This window comes from Rattus norvegicus, chromosome 3, assembly GCF_021556685.1.
Source record: "Rattus norvegicus strain SHRSP/BbbUtx chromosome 3, alternate assembly SHRSP_T2T, whole genome shotgun sequence".
Taxonomy (NCBI): Eukaryota; Metazoa; Chordata; class Mammalia; order Rodentia; family Muridae; genus Rattus; species Rattus norvegicus.
The window spans coordinates 101716426-101734999 of NC_141536.1; the positions used below are offsets into that span (position 1 = coordinate 101716426).

At 40.5% G+C, this 18574-nt stretch overlaps 2 long non-coding RNA genes across 3 annotated transcripts; one reads left to right on the plus strand and one right to left on the minus strand.

Moving 5' to 3' along the window:
* Window positions 1-2027: 2027 nt before the first annotated feature.
* LOC102552950 (uncharacterized) lies at window positions 2028-11521 on the minus strand. Of its 2 annotated transcripts, none has more exons than XR_015684965.1 (4): window positions 11381-11521; window positions 3543-3695; window positions 2328-2413; window positions 2028-2221 (listed from the first exon to the last, which is right to left on the minus strand). It is a non-coding gene; the product is annotated as an uncharacterized LOC102552950 (long non-coding RNA). The 2 variants fall into 2 exon arrangements; XR_015684966.1 differs by having other exon boundaries at window positions 2028-2224; window positions 11381-11507.
* A 25-nt stretch (window positions 11522-11546) lies between these two features.
* LOC102553090 (uncharacterized) lies at window positions 11547-17556 on the plus strand. Its single transcript, XR_015684967.1, has 3 exons — window positions 11547-11756; window positions 14204-14306; window positions 17274-17556. It is a non-coding gene; the product is annotated as an uncharacterized LOC102553090 (long non-coding RNA).
* The last annotated feature ends 1018 nt before the right edge of the window (window positions 17557-18574 follow it).

Consider the following 18574-nt stretch of genomic DNA (forward strand, 5'->3'; position numbering starts at 1 on the left):
TGATCCAGTGTCTGAGAGATCTCAGAGGTCCAGGCTAATTGAGACTGCTGGTCCTCCTACAGGGTTGCCATCCTCCTGAGCTTCCTCCAGCTTTTCCCTAATTCAATAGAGGGGTCAGCAGCTTCAGTTCATTGGTTGGGTGCACATATCTGCATCTAACTCTTTCAGCTGCTGGTTGGGTCTATTGGAGAGCAGTCATGGTAGGTCCCTTTTTGTTTTAGGAACGGCCCATAGCTTCAGTAATGGTGTCAGGTCTTGGGGCCTCCCCTTTAGCTGAAACCCACTTTGGGCCTGTTCCTGGACCTTCTTTTTCTCAGGCTCTTCTCCGTTTCTCACCCTGCATTTCTTTCAGACAGGAAGAATTATGGGTCAGAGATTTGACTGTGGGACAGCAACCCCATCCCTCACTTGTTGCCCTGTCTTTCTGCTGGAGGTGGAATCGATGTTCCCTCTCCCTACTGTATGGTCTTTCATCTAGGGTCCCCCACTTTGATTCCTGAGATCTCTCACTTCCTAGGACTCTGGTACATTCTAGAGGGTCTTCCCAACCTCCTTCCTCCTGAAGGTGCTTGTTTCCATTATTTCTGCTGGCCCTCAAGGCTTCAGTCATTTTCCCTGACCCAATACCTGATCATGTTCCCCTCTCCCCCAACCTCATCTTCCTTCCCTCCTCTGTCCCTCCCTCTCTCCCCCATTGTGGAACTGAGGCATTCTCACTTGGGTCCTTTAGCTTGTTGATCTTTTTGAGTTCTGTGGACTGTATGTTGTGTATTCTGTACTTTTTTTTGGCTAATATTCACTTACTAATGAGAACATACCATGCTTTTTGGTTCTGAGTTACTTCACTCAGGATGACATTTTCTAGTTCCATCCATTTGCCTGTAAAATTCATGATGTCCTCGTTCTTAATAGCTGAGTAGTATTCCATTGTGTAAATGAACCACATTTTCTGTATCCATTCTTCTGTCGTGGGACATCTGACTGGTTTGCAGCTTCTGGCTATCACAAATAAGGCTGCTGTAAACATAGTGGAGCATGTGCCCCTGTGGCATGGTGGGGCATCTTTGGGGTATAGTCCCAAGAGTAGTATTTCTGGATCTTTAGGTAGGTCTATTTCCAATTTTCTGAGGAACCTCCAAATTGATTTCCAGAGTGGTTGTACCAGTGTGCAATTCCACCAGCAATGGAGGAGTGTTCCTCTTTCTCCACATCCTACACAACATGTGTTGTCACTTGAGATTTTGATCTTAGTCATTCTGACTGGTACAATGTGGAATATCAGGGTCATTTTGATTTGCATCACTAAGGACTTTGAACATTTCTTTAGGTGCTTCTCAGTCATTCAAGATTCCTCTATTGTTAATTCTTGGTTTGGTTCTATACCCCATTTTATTTTAATCTTTATCCAATTGTTTTTAAGTACAGAATTGTGTATTTCTGTTGTTGTACCCATTTAAACTGTACACTGTGTAATATAAAGACTGCATCCAGCTTTAACTTTTCCTAACTACTAGACATCTCAATGTCTAAGGACCACATTTAAAATATAGGTGCTTTAGTACAAGCACCCATATCTCAGAACAATTCCACTGGTTCCTCATATCTCTTGACCATCAGAAAATCAGCTGGTAACCTGATTCAAGGAAGCTGATCTCCAATGATAACATTCTGTGCATTCATTGCTTCTTTCTCTTTGCTCTGTGCCCTGGATTTCTACATTCTAAACCAAACCCAGAGAGTTCCATGGCAAAAGTAGGGCCAACAGTACTACAGTGTTCTCACATGTAAGTTATCAGCATAAGGCAGCTCTAAGTGTCGAAGTGTTTTCCCTGGTAGCTGTCCTTCTAAGGAAGTTCCCAGGTAATACTCACCATCTCATTGCACAGTGAGTAACTTAACACATGAAGAAATGTATGCTACTCGATCCACACTTGACATGCATGGCATATAGTGGCAGACCACCACTAATTCTTCCTGTGTACCCTCCAACTCTAGAGAGCCACAAAGCTTCAGTGCCAAACACCAAGTGACAATAAGTAACAAATGGTCTTTTGGTTTATTAGTGAGCAGTAAATGCCACTTAGCAGGTGATTTCGGTCATGCATCCTATGCATTGCTCTCCTAACAGTCTCTAGCGTTGGGTAGACCTAGTTTCGAATCTTCAGTTGAGGTTTCCTTTCTTTGATGTCTTTCAGAATCAACTCCAAGGCCAATCTTGATTCTGCTTGATGATAAATAGATTTATAATGAAAACATGGAAAACACATAAATCTTTTCTAAATGTTAGGACAAAATTTCATTTTTAACCAGAGATAGAGGCATGTTACCATAAGCCTAGAGGATAATCTTGAAAAATGCTCCGCATGTCATCTTGAAACTCAGAGTTCAAGGCTAGACAACATGAAGGCATTGTCTGAAAAGGAAAATCAGATAACATAGATAAAAACATTTAAAATGTTTATTTGTTTTACCCTTGGAAGGTCTCTCAGACCTTTTTTAAAAAAATACCAAATGATGCTAAAGAGAAAATAAAAACATGAAATGTCACTTGACGGCACTGATTTTGGTCTGTGTATAAACTGCCTTTGCATTAAGTAGAATACTTTGAGGATGATGTAACATTGGACTCTTACTACAGTTACAGGGTCAGTCTCAGACTGGAAACTCTTTTTCCTCCCGAGAGAGAGGCTCTAGCACGCCCGTTTGCACAGACTCCATTGTAATCTGCTCCAAGGAGCCACATCGTCTGGCAAATGTTGAAGGAAATGTCTGCATCTGGCTTAGTATCGCCAAACGTCTGGTAGGAGTATTAGAAGTAGACCTTTGAAAATGGGTTTTGTTTACACTTGGGGCATTGCCCACAGATAACATGTTACTCAAGTTTGTTTCTTCTGAACCCTAACCTGCACGAGCATCATCTAAGAAATCTCAGAGGGAGAAACATAGATGGAAAAACAGTTGTTTCTCACAGTTATCCAAGCCCTGCAGAGACGAGCTGAGCGGGGTATTAAGTGACTCAGCCAAGACTCCATGTATGGAGTACCCTGATGTCCTTCCCTACAAGTGGTGGGAGGGAAGATGCTAAGATGTTCTTTCCAGTTTTAAACATCACCTAAATGATTAAACATGAAGAGAAAGAAAGATTCCTTGCTATCTACCAGAAAAAAAATGATTTACAATTGGGAAACATGTATACCTATATATAAACAAGTTCGCTGTCCTCCAAATTGTCTATGCTGAGCTATCCATTTCCCCCTAACAACCCTTACTAATGGTGGACTCGTACTGCCTGCATGTTTTTGCCTTTTACTGAATTAATACAGTTGTAATTATTCAGTGGGTGCACGCTCTCAGCTTGCCTCTCCCACTTCGTCATGTGTGGAAAGGTTCCTCCTTGTCCTTTCATGGATCTTTAGCTCATTTCTTTTTAGAGATTAATAGTATTTCATTCCAGTTGCCTGGGTGTAGCATAGATTATTAATCTACTCACCCACCTCAGGACGTCTTAGTTGTTTACAGATTGGAGCAGCTAATGAACAAACCTGCTGCATTCCTGTGCAGACTCGGTGCGGAGGAAGCTGTTGATCTTCTTTGGGTAAATACCAAAGGATGTTGTTTCCGCACAGCCTGATTAAGAGCACCCTGAGTTTTCATAGATCATTGCCCCACTCAGCCTTCATCAGAGAAGCTTCCTCCTGCAGAAGAGGGGGAAAAAGTACAGAAACCCAAAGCCAGGCACTATGCAGAGAGTGAGGGACCTAAGAACAGAGAGTCCTAAATTGGGTGTCTTCATCAAATCCCTCCCCTCAGGGCTCAAGGCGTACCTTTCCCAACCTCTACACAGAAATGGCACCCAAAGAGTTTCCTTTGGGTATATATTATGGCTTTCAGTTTTGAGTTTTTATGAGTGTGCGAAGAAGTTTTTTTTAATTTATTTAATATTAATAATAATTCTTTGGTTTCCAGGCAAACATCCCCCTCCCCCCTCCCCTTCCTTATGGGTGTTCCCCTCCCAACCCTCCCCCCATTGCCGCCCTCCCCCCAACAGTCTAGTTCACTGGGGGTTCAGTCTTAGCAGGACCCAGGGCTTCCCCTTCCACTGGTCATCTTACTAGGATATTCATTGCTACCTATGAGGTCAGAGTCCAGGGTCAGTCCATGTATAGTCTTTAGGTAGTGGCTTAGTCCCTGGAAGCTCTGGTTGCTTGGCATTGTTGTACCTATGGGGTCTCCGGCCCTTTCAAGCTGCGAAGAAGTTTTAAGAGGGTCTCTGATTCTTGTGATTTTTCTTGGGCTCTTTTCCTTTGTTTTGCCCTACTCCAAAGTGTTAGTTTATTATATTGTATTATAATATATTATATTATATATCATATTATATTCCCTAGAAGCCTGTTTGTTTTCTAATAATAGAAAAGGAGTGCACCTGAATAAGAGGAAAGGTGGGACAGAACTGAGAGGAACATAGGGAGAGGAAACTGTAATCATAATATATTATATGAGAGAAAAATCTATTGTCAATAAAAGGGGTGGAACTTACTAAATCAGTGAAAATGCTAAGAAGCTTGTAGAAGGCTGTGGCACTTTAGAACTCTACAGGGGACTCTGATTTTGTAGGCAGAAAAACACCCTCAAGGGACCATTGTGACTTCACTCTATTGCTGAACGAACTTACTCTCGAAGTATCTAGTTTCTGATTTCTTGTTGTACCAGAAAATAAATTTCCATTATGACAGTGATTAAAAAAAATATGCTGAGTTTTTCACGAAGCTGATGAAAGTTTCTTCCAAAATGATCGTGCCATTGTCCATTCTTACTGAGAATGAGAAAGAATTCCTATTGCCCCACATCTCCACATGGGAAGGTGAAGACACGGCAAGACAGAAATATTGAAATAGACATTTCCTTCCAGTCCAAGACTACAGAGATAGTTTGTGTTCCCAAAAGCTTCTGTAGGAAAAGCTGAATGGAAGTCCACCATCCCAGCATCCTTAAAATAATGCCATCTCCTGCCAGGATGATATCATTTCTTCTGAATACCAATGCAGTACACCCATTGGATAGCACATGGCAATCTAGAACTTCACCTCTCGACACCTAGTTCTCCAGTATAGAAGTGCCTCCTAGTCATTCTTCTGGCTAAGCTAGGTGTGGCAGAGTCAGAGAAAGCCTACCAGAGACCCAGAACTCTCTCGCCATCTCTTAGTTGTAGCTAGGCCATTTGTGCTTGGTAGCAGTGGAAGGAGAGTTGGAAGCTATGGATCTCATCCCCACCTCCATCTAGGAATAAGGAGGAGAACTAAGTGTCAATAAATAATGAGTAGGAAACTGAAATGACGAAATACACAAGTCAGCAATTATAATTAGAAACCTCCCCTTACTTCTAACAAGAATATAAAAAAAGTCCTGATAAACTTTTATAGAACACGGCATACAACAGGAAAAAACATTTTTTACCAAGCACAAATGGGATTGTACTGTTATTTATTTTGTGTTCCTGGCCCTTTAAAGGCCCCTAGGCCATTCAGTGTCAGTTACCTCTTGGAATTCTGGGAACAGGAGAGGATATACAAAGGCAGCAGAGGTTGAGAGAGATAGAGTAGGAATGGACTAGGATTGGACTAGGATTGGAGTAGGTCAGAGAAGAGTAGGATTTAACAGGCAAAAGAATAGGGGTCAGAGAGTGGGGTTAAAGAAGACGGTTGATTCAGGAAGAGAGAAGATTAAGTAGGACAAGACAGGAGAAGAGATGTGGGAAACAGAGGGGAAAGAAGGGAAGGGGGAAAGAGGGAAGGGGGAAGGGGAAGAAAAGGAAGAAGGAAAGGAGAAGAGAAGAGAAGAGAAGAGAAGAGAAGAGAAGAGAAGAGAGGAGAGGAGAGGAGAGGAGAGGAGAGGAGAGAAGAGAAGAGAAGAGAAGAGAAGAGAAGAGAAGAGAAGAGAAGAGAAGAGAAGAGAAGAGAAGAGAAGAGAAGAGAAGAGGAGAGGAGAGGAGAAGACTGAACAGGGCTAAAATAAGAGACCATTGGTGCAGAAGAAGCTGAGTTAACCCAGAGAAGATATTATTAGGAGACAGAAGAACTGACAATCCACAAAGTAGCAAAACAGACAAGCCGCATGGGATATTTTACCTACACACATCATTGGCTAAACTATTAAACAATAATACTTTGAGAAGAACCAAAACGCTAGAGTATGTTCTACATTCAAAACAGCATTTCAGGAGCACATCTAGAAAGTCTGAATATTTCTAATCTGAAACAGAATTCTAAATAACTCAAAGATGGGTGAAGTCTCAAAGGAAAGAGGAAGTCCACTAAACCTCGTCAGTCTTTATAACTGACTGAGAAGGTGATCACTGGGTCATTTTGGAGAGTGAATTTTAATGAGTGGAACCTAAAGGCAAACTTGGGAGGCCCACTGATAGCTAAGACTAAAAGCACTGAGCAGTTTAGAGGACTCAATTCTGTTGCTGCCTCAAAACTTCAAACTATGAAATTAAAATAAAAATGTTTAAAATGCATTTCAACACTGAATTAGGAATGATAACCCACGCAACATCTTTGTGAAGTTTAAATGCAACATCTTCAAAGTATCCTCCAAGCAACATCCCAGTAAATGCTCAACAAAAGCCAGTGCTGAGACAGTGCTTCAGAGCTTTGAGAAACAAGTGTGTAACTGTGCCTACCGCTATCCAATGAACAGAAAGGAATATGTTATTCACATAAAGGGCTTTTGAGTTTATACCTAACTAGCCTATAAGACATTTCAAAAGAGTAACTAAAGAAAAATTTTTCAATAAATAAATAGCCTTTGGAGGGAGCTAGGAGTCGCAAAAAAGAGAAAAAGCATATGTGTTTGTTCATTTCCTTGTGCCTGCTCTCTTAACCAATGTGTTCAGCTGCTCAAACAAATAGCATTTCCACAGCGTTGCTATTTACAGCCATAGCCTAAAGCACAAAGATCAGACTCAGCATCTGATTAAACTAAGTTTTATAAAGAATGACAAAATAATTGGTAAAAACATTTCAGCTTGGGTATGGAAAACAGAAAAAAACAAAGTAGCAAATGCTCAAAGCACAATGGATTGGGAGAAAAACACCGTCTCTTCTCTTTGGCATTTCTCTAGGATTCATACCTTGGCTGAGTGACAAAAACCTGTCCATCAGTTGCAAGCCTGAGCCTATCAGCCTTACAAATCAGAGTTAATAAAAGTCAATCAGAGATGGTTTAACTTGCTTGCTATTGCCTGAAGCAGGATTCAGCCTCTGTGTCTGTCATCCACTTAGAAAACACTTGTCTATGGCTGCCTATAAATTCTTGAAAATTTACTCATCTACATTTCTATAGATAGAAAAAGATCATTTATATAAATATGTGTCTGGCCAACACAGATGTGTATGAAACCCTTACAGGTAAATACATAATTAGGGAATTCATCTCTTACACTTACAGACTCATAAAAAGAAGCATCTCTCTTAAACCACTAAGAATTTGAAGGTCAGCCTTTAGAATCTTGCTCTATACATACATGTCTTCCAGTGAAAAAGAGTGCTAGCCTCTACTTGTATTTAAAATTGGATTTAAAATTGCAAACCGTGAGAGCAGTTGTTGACTGTCACATCCAGGTCTTTGGCTACTATGCCAGCAACAGCAGGATTTCTGCCACAACCCAGAGTTCTCTGCAACCTAGTACATACATCTACCAAATTCTCAGCAGGGCCTTTCGGGAATACTCCAGGGAAAACAAAACCAACAAACAAACAAACAAACAAACAAAAAACCAACACCCACCACCACAAGAACAACAAATCTGGAAATAACAAGAAATAAAAAAGGCCTGCCCCATCTTCTCCTTCATTTACTTAGCAAGTAACGGATCACAGCTATGTGCCTTCTATGTCTGTGATACATACAACAGTGTGTAAGTCACATAGATAATTTCAGATATTCGTTAAATGTCCATTTAATTTCAATTTAACTTAAAATATATTGAATATAAGGTTAGTCTTATTTTTAAAAGTAGAAGGCAATTAGCACAGTTAATATTTATATAGTATTTAGTTCAGTTCCTAATGTCCAAATATTATTGTCTCAGGGTCTAACAAAAATAAATGTTCCTTAAAGACCTATCCTATTTTACAACTACATCACTCTCTTCTGAAGTGCGCGTATCCCTTTGTGGCTACTGGTTCTTATACAAAGCAGTAAGGTTCTAATAACAAAGATACAAGAGCAAGACAAATACGTGTCCTGGTGAGTTTAACTACTGGAGGAAAGACAGAAAAAGGGTGAATAAATATAAAATGTCAGGTTGCTACCGTGTCCTAATAAGCCATAAGTGATCTAGTCCCAGCAATTTCAAAACATCACCACCATTAGCATCATCAACACTGCCATCATCGTCATCACTATCATCAACAGCACCACCACCACCATCATGATTCTCAGTGTTTCCTGTCCTTGCTAGATTCCCGAATCTCCTCTTTTCTGATCAAGCCTTCCACACTGATGGAGAGGATTTCTATTCACTCAGAACCATCTTCCCTATAACTTATAAGACATCAAAACACACTAAAAGGATAGAAAATATAAGTACATATGTTGAGGATTCACATGCACCTTTTGTCATAAGCACAACAATTTAAAAATGTGTTCAAATTTTATTTACATTCTATAAATTATATACATGTCGATAGTTATATTGAAAATTCTATACGTGTTTGTAAATTACACATGTATTAAATTTACTCAACAAATATTCCTCCAGTATAATTTTTCAGCTTTAAACTTTTACATCTGGTTGTTTTCACCTCAGGGCTCATTACAAGAGAAAGAATTGTTGGGTCTCAAATGAGGGGAATTTTGAGACTTTGGGGATCGATAGGTAAATCTCTCTTAACAACATTATCTAGTCTTTGATGACATCATCCCTCTCAGTGACACAAGCAGCAGCCTATGTGCTAGGCCTCTCATAGTTCATTTAGGATATTGTCAATATTTCATTATCTTCAGCTGTTTAGATGGAAAAGATGGTGTTCATGTGATATTTTAAATTTTTCATTTATTTGCTTCTTTGTGAGGTTGTGTACGGGCCATGCTTAGTGAGAAATATGTCCCTTCCCTGCATCCTCATCCCTGCCTTTCTACTCACGTCTCTCCGTAGTGACAGCGCTGCTGAGCTGGCATGTTCGTACCTCACTCACGATAATGGTTTTGAAGAAACTTCTACTCATCCTCTATCCATGCTCCAAGTCTATCCTTCATTTTTGTTATGAATTCTACTTTTATTGTCATGATACAAAAATCCTCTCCCCAAACTATGTAACTGCATCTCTCTGATCTTTCTAGTCACCCTGACACCATTCACTCCCAGCAGAGTGCAGAAGAGATGTTTGTCTGCTGGTCTTACTCTTGTTTTTCAACTCTCACTTCTTCAATTTCCCCAAAGCCTGTAGCATTTTAGAGCAGAGTAAGGTCTGCGGCGTCACCTTGGGATCCAGCTCCCCAGAGCTTCACTGACTAGCAGTGCCCCTGGGTCATAGCATGCTTGCAAAAACACTAGGCTGGATTTCAGAGAAGTGAGGAGATGGGGACAGGGTTACAGTAAGAGACAGAGCAAGAATTCCATAGTCATGTATCTACCTACTAGTTCTAGGTCTGCTGTGAACTATCTGGGTTCTTTGCTCTAGACCTAACGCTACCTACAAAACGTGTGGGTGACAGAGTGAGCCTCAGCTCGAATTTCTCATTGAACCAAGTTATGAGTGTTTACAATAAATAAGACTTAGGGAGATGCAAACATTTAACTTTTGTGATGGATTATGAGGTAAGAGTAAAAAAAATCTTCTCAACTACTCAGAACATATTTATTGGTGAGGAAAAAAATCACTAAAGCTTGAAAATTTTCGACATGGTTAAATTAAAGAAGAAAATTTTTCTAATTTAGAAATATCACTGCTAAGAGAGTTGGATTTTTTTTTACCTGAATGAGAATGAATAAAATTTACTAGGCAGAGAATCATCAGGAAAATATTAAGCTTTTCTTTATATCCTACCGAATGAATAATGAACTGCTCCACTGGACGAGAACTTATTTGCGGCTTGGATTTATTAGACCGTTTTCTGATGGTAGAATTTCAGGCCAGAATTATCCATTGGTAACTGAATACAAAAGTTGGACTTCTTTGTCAGATATGGGAACTGCCACCTCTTCTAAATACAGAACAGATTTTCCAGTTCGTTTTGCAGAAATGGCTTCCATGGGATTTGATAGCACCAGAATCATTTATTAATGTAATTGTCTCCTGCCTAGAAATTATGCCTAATGCTTGCAATGTGAACAGAGTGTCTTATCAAACATGAACTGCTAATAATAATAAGTTCCTGAGACTCCAGCCACTTAATAGCTTAGTATACGATTTTTATAAATTTTAAAAATCGATAGAGGTGGTCATTCAACAATAAATGTAACTAGCCAAGGACTTTATTTACCATTAAATTCGCTTCACTGTCTAAATACAATAATAGATGAGAATGGGAAAATGTCATTGGAAATTACCATCTTTGAAATAATAGCTTACTCATTGAAATATTAAAAGAATCCAGTCCTAATCAATATCTTCCCCTGTACTGTAATCTAATAGAATCTTGGTATAAGAGAAAGGACATTAGTAAAATTGAATTGCATTATAAATATGTGCTTATATTTTGACTTACTCTTTAGTTTTCTTGTTTTTTGAAGCTATAGGCCTTAGATTTTAAAATAAAAATTTTCCAATTTTTATATCACCTACAGAGGGAAATATATGTTTTCCTGTACTTACTAAAAATTTTGGATAAATATTACGTACAGATTTAAAACACTTAGAAAACAGAAGACTGGTTATCTTTTTATCTTAGTTTACAAGAAGTGTCCATATGTCTGTGGTGTCCAAAACTCCATATTTAGTACTTATAGTTTTCCCAATCTTTTGCTTTTCCAGAAGTGATTCCATGTACTATTTTCATATCTAAAAATTAGTCCCAAATCAAGGAAAGATCGATTTTCCTCGCCACAGAAAGATGGGGAGAAAGTGTTTTGCCCAGTGCTCATTGCTCCTGTAGACACTCTCATGGGTGGAAAACTCAAGTTTCCAAGGAAAGGAAGCTCCACTTCCCGCACCACCTTGACATTTCTGTTCCTTCTGCTCCTGTGAGAAGCAGACCACAAAATCAAGGAAGACCTCTGGCAAGGGCCCTTATTACTTGCCACATTCTTACCCTCTCTGAAAGTTATTTTACTTACCAACTGGTTGACCAGTGGGAAAATGATAATCCCAAACTCTTTGTAGTGTGACTCAGCTCTTCTAAATTACCTGAGTGTATCTCTAATAGCTGTCATTACCTGCTCGTAAACAAATGCTATACTCCCGTTTTGAAAGGTTCTCAGAATGAAGTCAAATCTAAACACAGGGTCATCCAAACTGATCCAGGGTTGGTGGAAAGGTGCAGAACAAGGTGGACATACACGTATGGTGCTTTGGCAGGAAGGGGAAGGAATTCTGGGAGGGAGATCGGGGGCGGGGATTGGGAGAGGGGGAATGAAACAAGTGGGTCCTAGAGTGCCCCTGAGTGCTCTTCGGGAAGATGTACTCATTTGATAGAGCTCTCATCCTTTTACTGTCTTCACCTGTACCTACATCCAAGGAGTCGAAGAGTAACTAAGGACAAGAGTGATGGCCATAATACATCATGCAGGCTCACATTGATTTAGTGCTGAGGTAAAGGTCTTACACGGGTTTTCAAAGCGTTGCTCACGCTAATCCTTGCCGAAGAGCCAAGATTCAATCTAAGGTTCTGTTTTTAGGAAAACATGGATCCAGGATTCAATCCCAGATCCCATGACTTCAGGGTGCTTAACTGGAAAATACAAACGCAAACTACAGTTTATAAAAGTGATTATTCTACCCACTGGTGTTCACAGAAAAAAGTAGCAAATATAATACCTTGACTTTATTATAGAAAAAAAACCTTTCTCTGTTATTTTTAAAAACTGCAAGTCAGTATTTGAAGATCTCTTAGAAAATACCGCAAGTGGCAGGAAATAAACATGAGAAAGATAATGTATATTTTAGCTTTCCATTGCCGAGACAAAATGACCGAGAATATGAAGATACAGGGAAGAAAGGTTTGTTTTGAGGGATACTTTCAGACAAGTCAGTCTATGGTTAGTCCACTGGGTTGATTTGGGTCTGTGGCTAAACTGCACATCATGGTTGGAAAAGCAACGTGTATCAAAGCTGCCCTCATCTGCCGCACAGGAAGCATGGTACAGGGGATGGGAAAGCAAATGGGCTCTCAATATTGCCTTCAAGACCATGTACCCCAACACCTTCCACCTGGCCCCTTCTTCTGAAGGTTCTATTAGTTCTACAGCACAGGCTGACAAATCAACCTTCATCATATAACCCTCGAGGATACTTTATAGCCAGACAGCAATGGGTAACAGTATCTCAGTTGTGGCACTATGTCAGGACCTGGGCCAACTACTTCCTACTTGTTAGCTTGTGAAATTATCTCCACAGTCCTTACAACATGACTTGTTGTGAGTTATTATTTCCATTTTACAGGTAGAAAGGCTAAGGCTTGCATACATTTCTGAGATGTGTTCCACTTTCTTACTGGATCCAAAAACACTGACAGTTTGCTACCAAGGTAAAAAACATTGCCTCTGAAAAACTGCAAGGCACACGTATTTAAGCCCTAACTTCCTCCGGTTATCATTGCCCTTATCTACCTGATGTCATACAGCCTGAGATATGTTTAACAACTTGTATCCAGAGAGAGAGAGAGTTAAGAAAGGAAAGAAGGAAGGTGGGTTATCCCTGCCTGCTCCCCACACTTCTTTTCTCCCAGTGCAAAGAAAAAAAAGAATGACCCAGTGGATGATGCAGACCCAGAAGTAAGAGAAGTGTGCATGGGAAAGACCAGGCTTGGGCAACAGAAGAATCTATGCAGTCACTTCTCTCTTAATGGGAAGAGGGGAAGACACAGTTGGTGTGGTGGCTAACATCCACTTAGAAATAGAAAATGATGTAGGAAAACTTCCTGAGCCTCATGTGTAAAAACAAAGGAATAATAATAATAATAATAATAATAATAATAATAATAATATGGCTATGCAGTTTTATAGCATATGTTTACTCACTGTGACTAGATACCTTTCCAGTATGGAATGCATCTTCAACTCCAGCCCCTTGCTTCTTGCTTAGGTGTAAACCATAATCAGTCTGGCTCTGGGAGGAGAATACTTCCAAATACTCTCTTCTCACAAGGAGTATGTGCTGCCTTCTGGAAGAAAACAAGCATTTTAAACTTGGGATTAATCAAGATCGTGAAAATCATTTTGGCTTCTTCCTATTTCTGTGTTACTTCAGTTTTTCCTATTAACAGCTTCTCTGATAAAGGGGTTCATGTTAACCTGGAGCACAGGAGCACAGTGACACACAGCTCTATTCTCACTTAAGTGTTCACTAAATGCTACCTGACTTTAAAGAACTGAGAGCCTTCTAAAACTTTTTTTAAAAGACAGTTTGGTTGCTTTTGTGGAAATTGGAGCAAGAATAAGAGTGAACCCTTACATTTATTAAAAGCACTTTAAGATATCATTGTGCAGAGTCTAATGTAGCTGGCAATTTCTCCTTTGTTGCCTTTTCTGCTTACTGAGATGATCTGGTCACACATTTTAAAACAAATCCTGGCCCTCAATATTTTGAGTGTTCATATCTCTTGAGCCAGATCTCCAAAGTCAGAGTGGAAGAGAGCTAAGAGATAATTATCTAGGCAGTTCTGACCTTCATTAGAGTCATGTGGCCTACAATTTTCTGCTTTCTCTTCAGTGTGGAGAGTGAACACATAGCAGCCAAAGGGTTATTGCACAGGTCGGAGGTTTTTAAGAAAATTACATTCAATCACCCTAGCATGGGATATCTGGAGAAACAGTGATTCTGATGTAGATAAAAGTTGGCAACTTGGCGATATCTAGCAAAGGCAAAATTATACATGACCTATGACTCAGAAATCCTTCCATAGTTAACTTTATTTGTTTATTTGTATGTGACCCAGCGGGAAGGAACAAAGGAACAAAGAGACATGTCTACAATTCAAATGTAACCATGTGATGAAATACTATACAACCACAACTTATTTCTTTTTGCATTGTTATTAGAACCATGACGGGGCTCTCTTTGCAACACAATTGGCAACTTGAAACATATAATGCAATGAAACAAGCAAGATGAGAAAGGACTGATATCCAATACCCTTTAAAGGTGAGCATGCTTGCCAGGTGTGGGTAATCTCAAGGTGGTAGCTGAAAGCACAGGAGTGCAGATGACCAGCCTGGGCTACATGAGATCCTGGCTCAAAATATGGCCCATACAAAAAAAATGTGTGAAACATTTATAAAATAGTATTGTTGTATAGAGTTGTGAAATATATGCAGCAAAAATAAAGCATGAAATGAAATATTTATGTGCATCAATTCATGAAAATCACTCCATTTGCAGAGAAGGAGGATGGAAAAGAAAAGAGCAGAATGCTTAGACATCATCAGCTATATCTATAAATTTATTTCTTTAAAAAACACACACGCATCTGAAGTACAATGTTAAGATTTGATAAAGTTGTGTTGTGGGTCCATGGATTTTTATTATATATTATTCTCTATACTTGTCTGCAAGTTTGAAATATTTTATTATAAAATATATATTTTTAAATCATCCAAGTACAAGAGGTATTTCTCAGAGGAATCACCAAAGCAAGGAAAATAAAACACCCCATTCAACTCCTTTCCCTATAAGAAGCATGAATTATGGCACAAGGACTGTTTTGTATTTATGAGAGGGATCCTCCTAAAGGGTGCCTCACATTGAGAAGGAAGCATCCTTGCGGATCCCAGACAAGGATGTCCCACTTCAGATTTAACACAAGCTCGAGGTCCCTAAAGTATTAAGGTTAGCTCGACTCAACATTTTATTACCTAGCAGAGCATTTTCAAGAACTCAGAGACAGGATCACCCAGCTAACTCTGGGTATTGCCCCACCCTTGGAGCACAGCAAAGATAACTGTGGAAAAGAGGGCTGGAAGGTCGAGCCCTCAGCGTTGCCAGGTTTGTTTACCGTTCTCCCTAGACCGCAGTCGTCAGAACACACATGTGCACTTTTCCCTTAAAAAAAAAATCTTTTGAGGGGTAGTTGTGTGAAACAAGGATCTGTTGAATTTAATTCACAGATCAAAGAGGACGGAAATTAACCAACACAGTAATTGATTATTTCATGGGTGACATAACCAAGGAATGATTTATCTTAATAAAGAGCAACTTCCCTCTAGTCCTTAACTGAATTCCAGCCAATGCAATAATACTCGGCTGTTAATGACTTTGATGTTGATGTGGAAAAGTGAATGACTGCGTAATCACTGAAATGGGACCTCATCACAGTTGGAAACGTTTAAGCCAAATCATTTTGGACTGTGAAAAGAGCCCTGAGTGGTGGATATTGGCTGGGTACCAGATCTTCAGTCTTAACTAAACAGGGCCTGAAAACTTTATCATATCGCAGTGCTCTGGCTGGACTCTAACTCTGACAGCTCACAGGGACTGGAGCAGAATGTATACGTCTGTGGCCTCGTGGATGAAAAAGAGAATTCCAGGGCTTAGAGTGCCGATAATAAATACGTGTCTATCAGCATCGAGCTGGGAGTGTAATTAGTTAAATCCATCTTTGGGAGAGGGAATAGAAGAAAGGAAACAGAAGTCAACTTAAAAAAAATGAGCCAAAAGCTTATTTTTATACCCCATGTTACTAAATATGGCTAAGAGCTTGCAAGACAGCATTAGTCATAGAAGGCGGCCTCCACCTCCTCCCCTCCTCCACCCTCACCACTCAATAACAAAACGAGCTAAAGTTAGCCCTTCTCTGGAGTCAGTACACTTGATTATTATTATTTGAGTTACAGCTGAGAAGACTGCAAGAGAGGTAGGATCCTTAGGGACACAGGCGACTCCCTGGTGCCCAGATTTTCTTATTTCCTAGTGGGAGAAGGAAAACAGTGCTGGTCTCAGCCCAGTCTCCAGTGGTCAGCCCAGTAGATTTCCTCTTGTTCTAAAATCAAATCGGGTCCTAGATAACATCAGCTTCCCAGAGTTAAGTTATTGCATCCGTGTATTATAACGCAAGTCTTCAGCAAGCCTCTGCAGCCAGCGTGCTCCTACTCTCCCCTCAGCCCCTGGTTTCCAGCCTGCCTTCCTCTGCCTCCCACTGTCCCCAGATGCCCCTAAGCAGAAGTTCCAAGGAGCTTTCAAGTAAGCCTTGTCCATGCTTTGAGGCCACAGCATGGTGACCCAGACTTACTAAGAAAACAGCTGTAGGCATTTAAATGCCACAAAGCCCCCAGGCTTCAGAGATTCGGCATGGCAGATTGTGAGCATTAAAATAAAAGAAAAAGAAACCTTCGGTTCGGGCAAAGAATTGTTAAACTACTTGTCTGGGCCTGCAGCTGGGGCTGTCTCCAAGCTCAACACTGAAAACGCCCAGGTGGTGAGATCAGGAGTCACCCGTGTGGCCCGTGTCCTTGATGGGAATAATTTATGTCTTTCAACCTAAGCCTTGCTCACTTATTTCCAAGGTACCTTTTCCCCTCTAGGTACCAAGCATGATGTAGCAGGCAGCTTTTCCTAGCACATAAATGGCCCTGGGTGCCTTTGTTTCTGTCAGCAATGTCTTAGGTGGAATAATGTGGGAAACACTGAAAAGGCCCACACCCTCTCCTTTTTTCTTTTTCCTCTTTGGTGCTCTCCAAACCGTCCCTTCAACCACACAACAACTTCTGTTTTACTCCCTCCCTCAAAATTCAATCTGAATCCAAGAGCTTTTTAATTTTTAGCCACATTTTACAAGCCTGGACTTTCAGGGATATATATTATGAAAGCACTGAAAGAAAAGTCTTTCTTGTCATCAAAACCATAATAATTATGTGTCAAAGATAATTACTGCTTGGCGTATATTACATCTAATACCAAGTGACAGAGAGAGTAGTCTACCGGCAGACAGGAGGAACTGCTGGCTGGCTGAAATCTGATATAAAGTTAACCACCGGACTCAAGTGCTCTACCCACTGGAATTGTACCAGATAAATGTGAACTCCACCTCCCCACACAATTTTTTAAAGCAATGGTTAGTCTGTTTATGCTTGTTGTTGTGAAATTTCTAAAAAGTACATTATTTTGTTCATACAGGAACATTAGTAATATCTCTCCTAATGGTGGAATGCTATATTCCAAACGCCCATGTTTCCAAAAGGAAAATTGCTGGACAGCAAGGATTGTGAATGCATCAGCTGAAGTCTCGGGCAGTAAGGAAGAGAAGACTTCATAGCCATCATGTGTAGACTTATGATCAGTACCATCCGGGAACCTGATGCCTGAGAAGAAAGCGTCGGCAAGATACAGAAGATGGGCCACACCGAGATGGGAACAAAGAAAGGTCTCAGATGACACCAGAGTAAACTTTGATGTGCTTTGAGAAATGTCTTTTCTCTAAGTATGGTGATCGCTGTTTAAATCCTGTGCTGGGAGGATGGTTCAGTGGTTAAAGTGCTTGCTTGCATCAATATAAGTCCCTGAGTTTGGATGACAAGAACCCATGTAAAAACCAGATGTGGCGAGCCTGTGATCCCAGCACTGTGGAAGCAGAGGCAAGGGGATCCTCAGGGCTTCCTGGCCGACCAGTCTAGTTCCAGTTCCAGGTTCAACAAGAGGAACTACCTGAGAAAATAACATGGGAAGAGAATTTAGGAAGATGACCCCTATCGATCTCTGGCTCCCATATGTACACACAGGCACACATACACACACACACACACATACACACACACACACACACACACACACACACACACACACAGAGGCCAGATTTGGAGTGCTTGGTGCAGCTCTTGGCCCCTTTAAACCAGAGAAAATCTGGCTTAAGCCCAGCAAAGGGAGGAACAGGTCACCTTCAGGCACAGCTGTGTGATTCACACACATCATGTGTGGAGTTGGGGGAATCTGTTGTCAGCCACAGAAGTATCACCAGAAAAGTCAGGAAAAGTCAGAGCTGCTATAAACTGTCACCTGATTAGACAAAATCCCTAAGAGCTTCCCAGACACCAATCATTCTCCTTGGCTTGTGTGCAGTTAGGACCCAGGAGCAGACATGTAGATGGTTTTAGAGGACATTCATGGCCCTTTAAGTTTCCAAGGGTGCAGGTAGCCTCTTAGACTCTTTGTGAAGATTGAGTGGAAAACTATCAGGCTTATGTGCACTTCCACCAAAGTCCTTCCCATTAGTAAGCACACCTGCATTCCCAGCGCTATGGAGACAGAACAAAAGGACTGGGAGTTCCAGGTAAGTCTGTGCTTCACTGAGAGACCCTGTCTAAAAATGAAAAAAAAAAAAAAAGAAAAAGAAAAGACTTGCTACCAATTAACTGAAACAGGCTATTTGGCAAAATGGGAAAAAAGCTCAGTCCATAAAGTGCTTGCCAGGCAAGAATGAA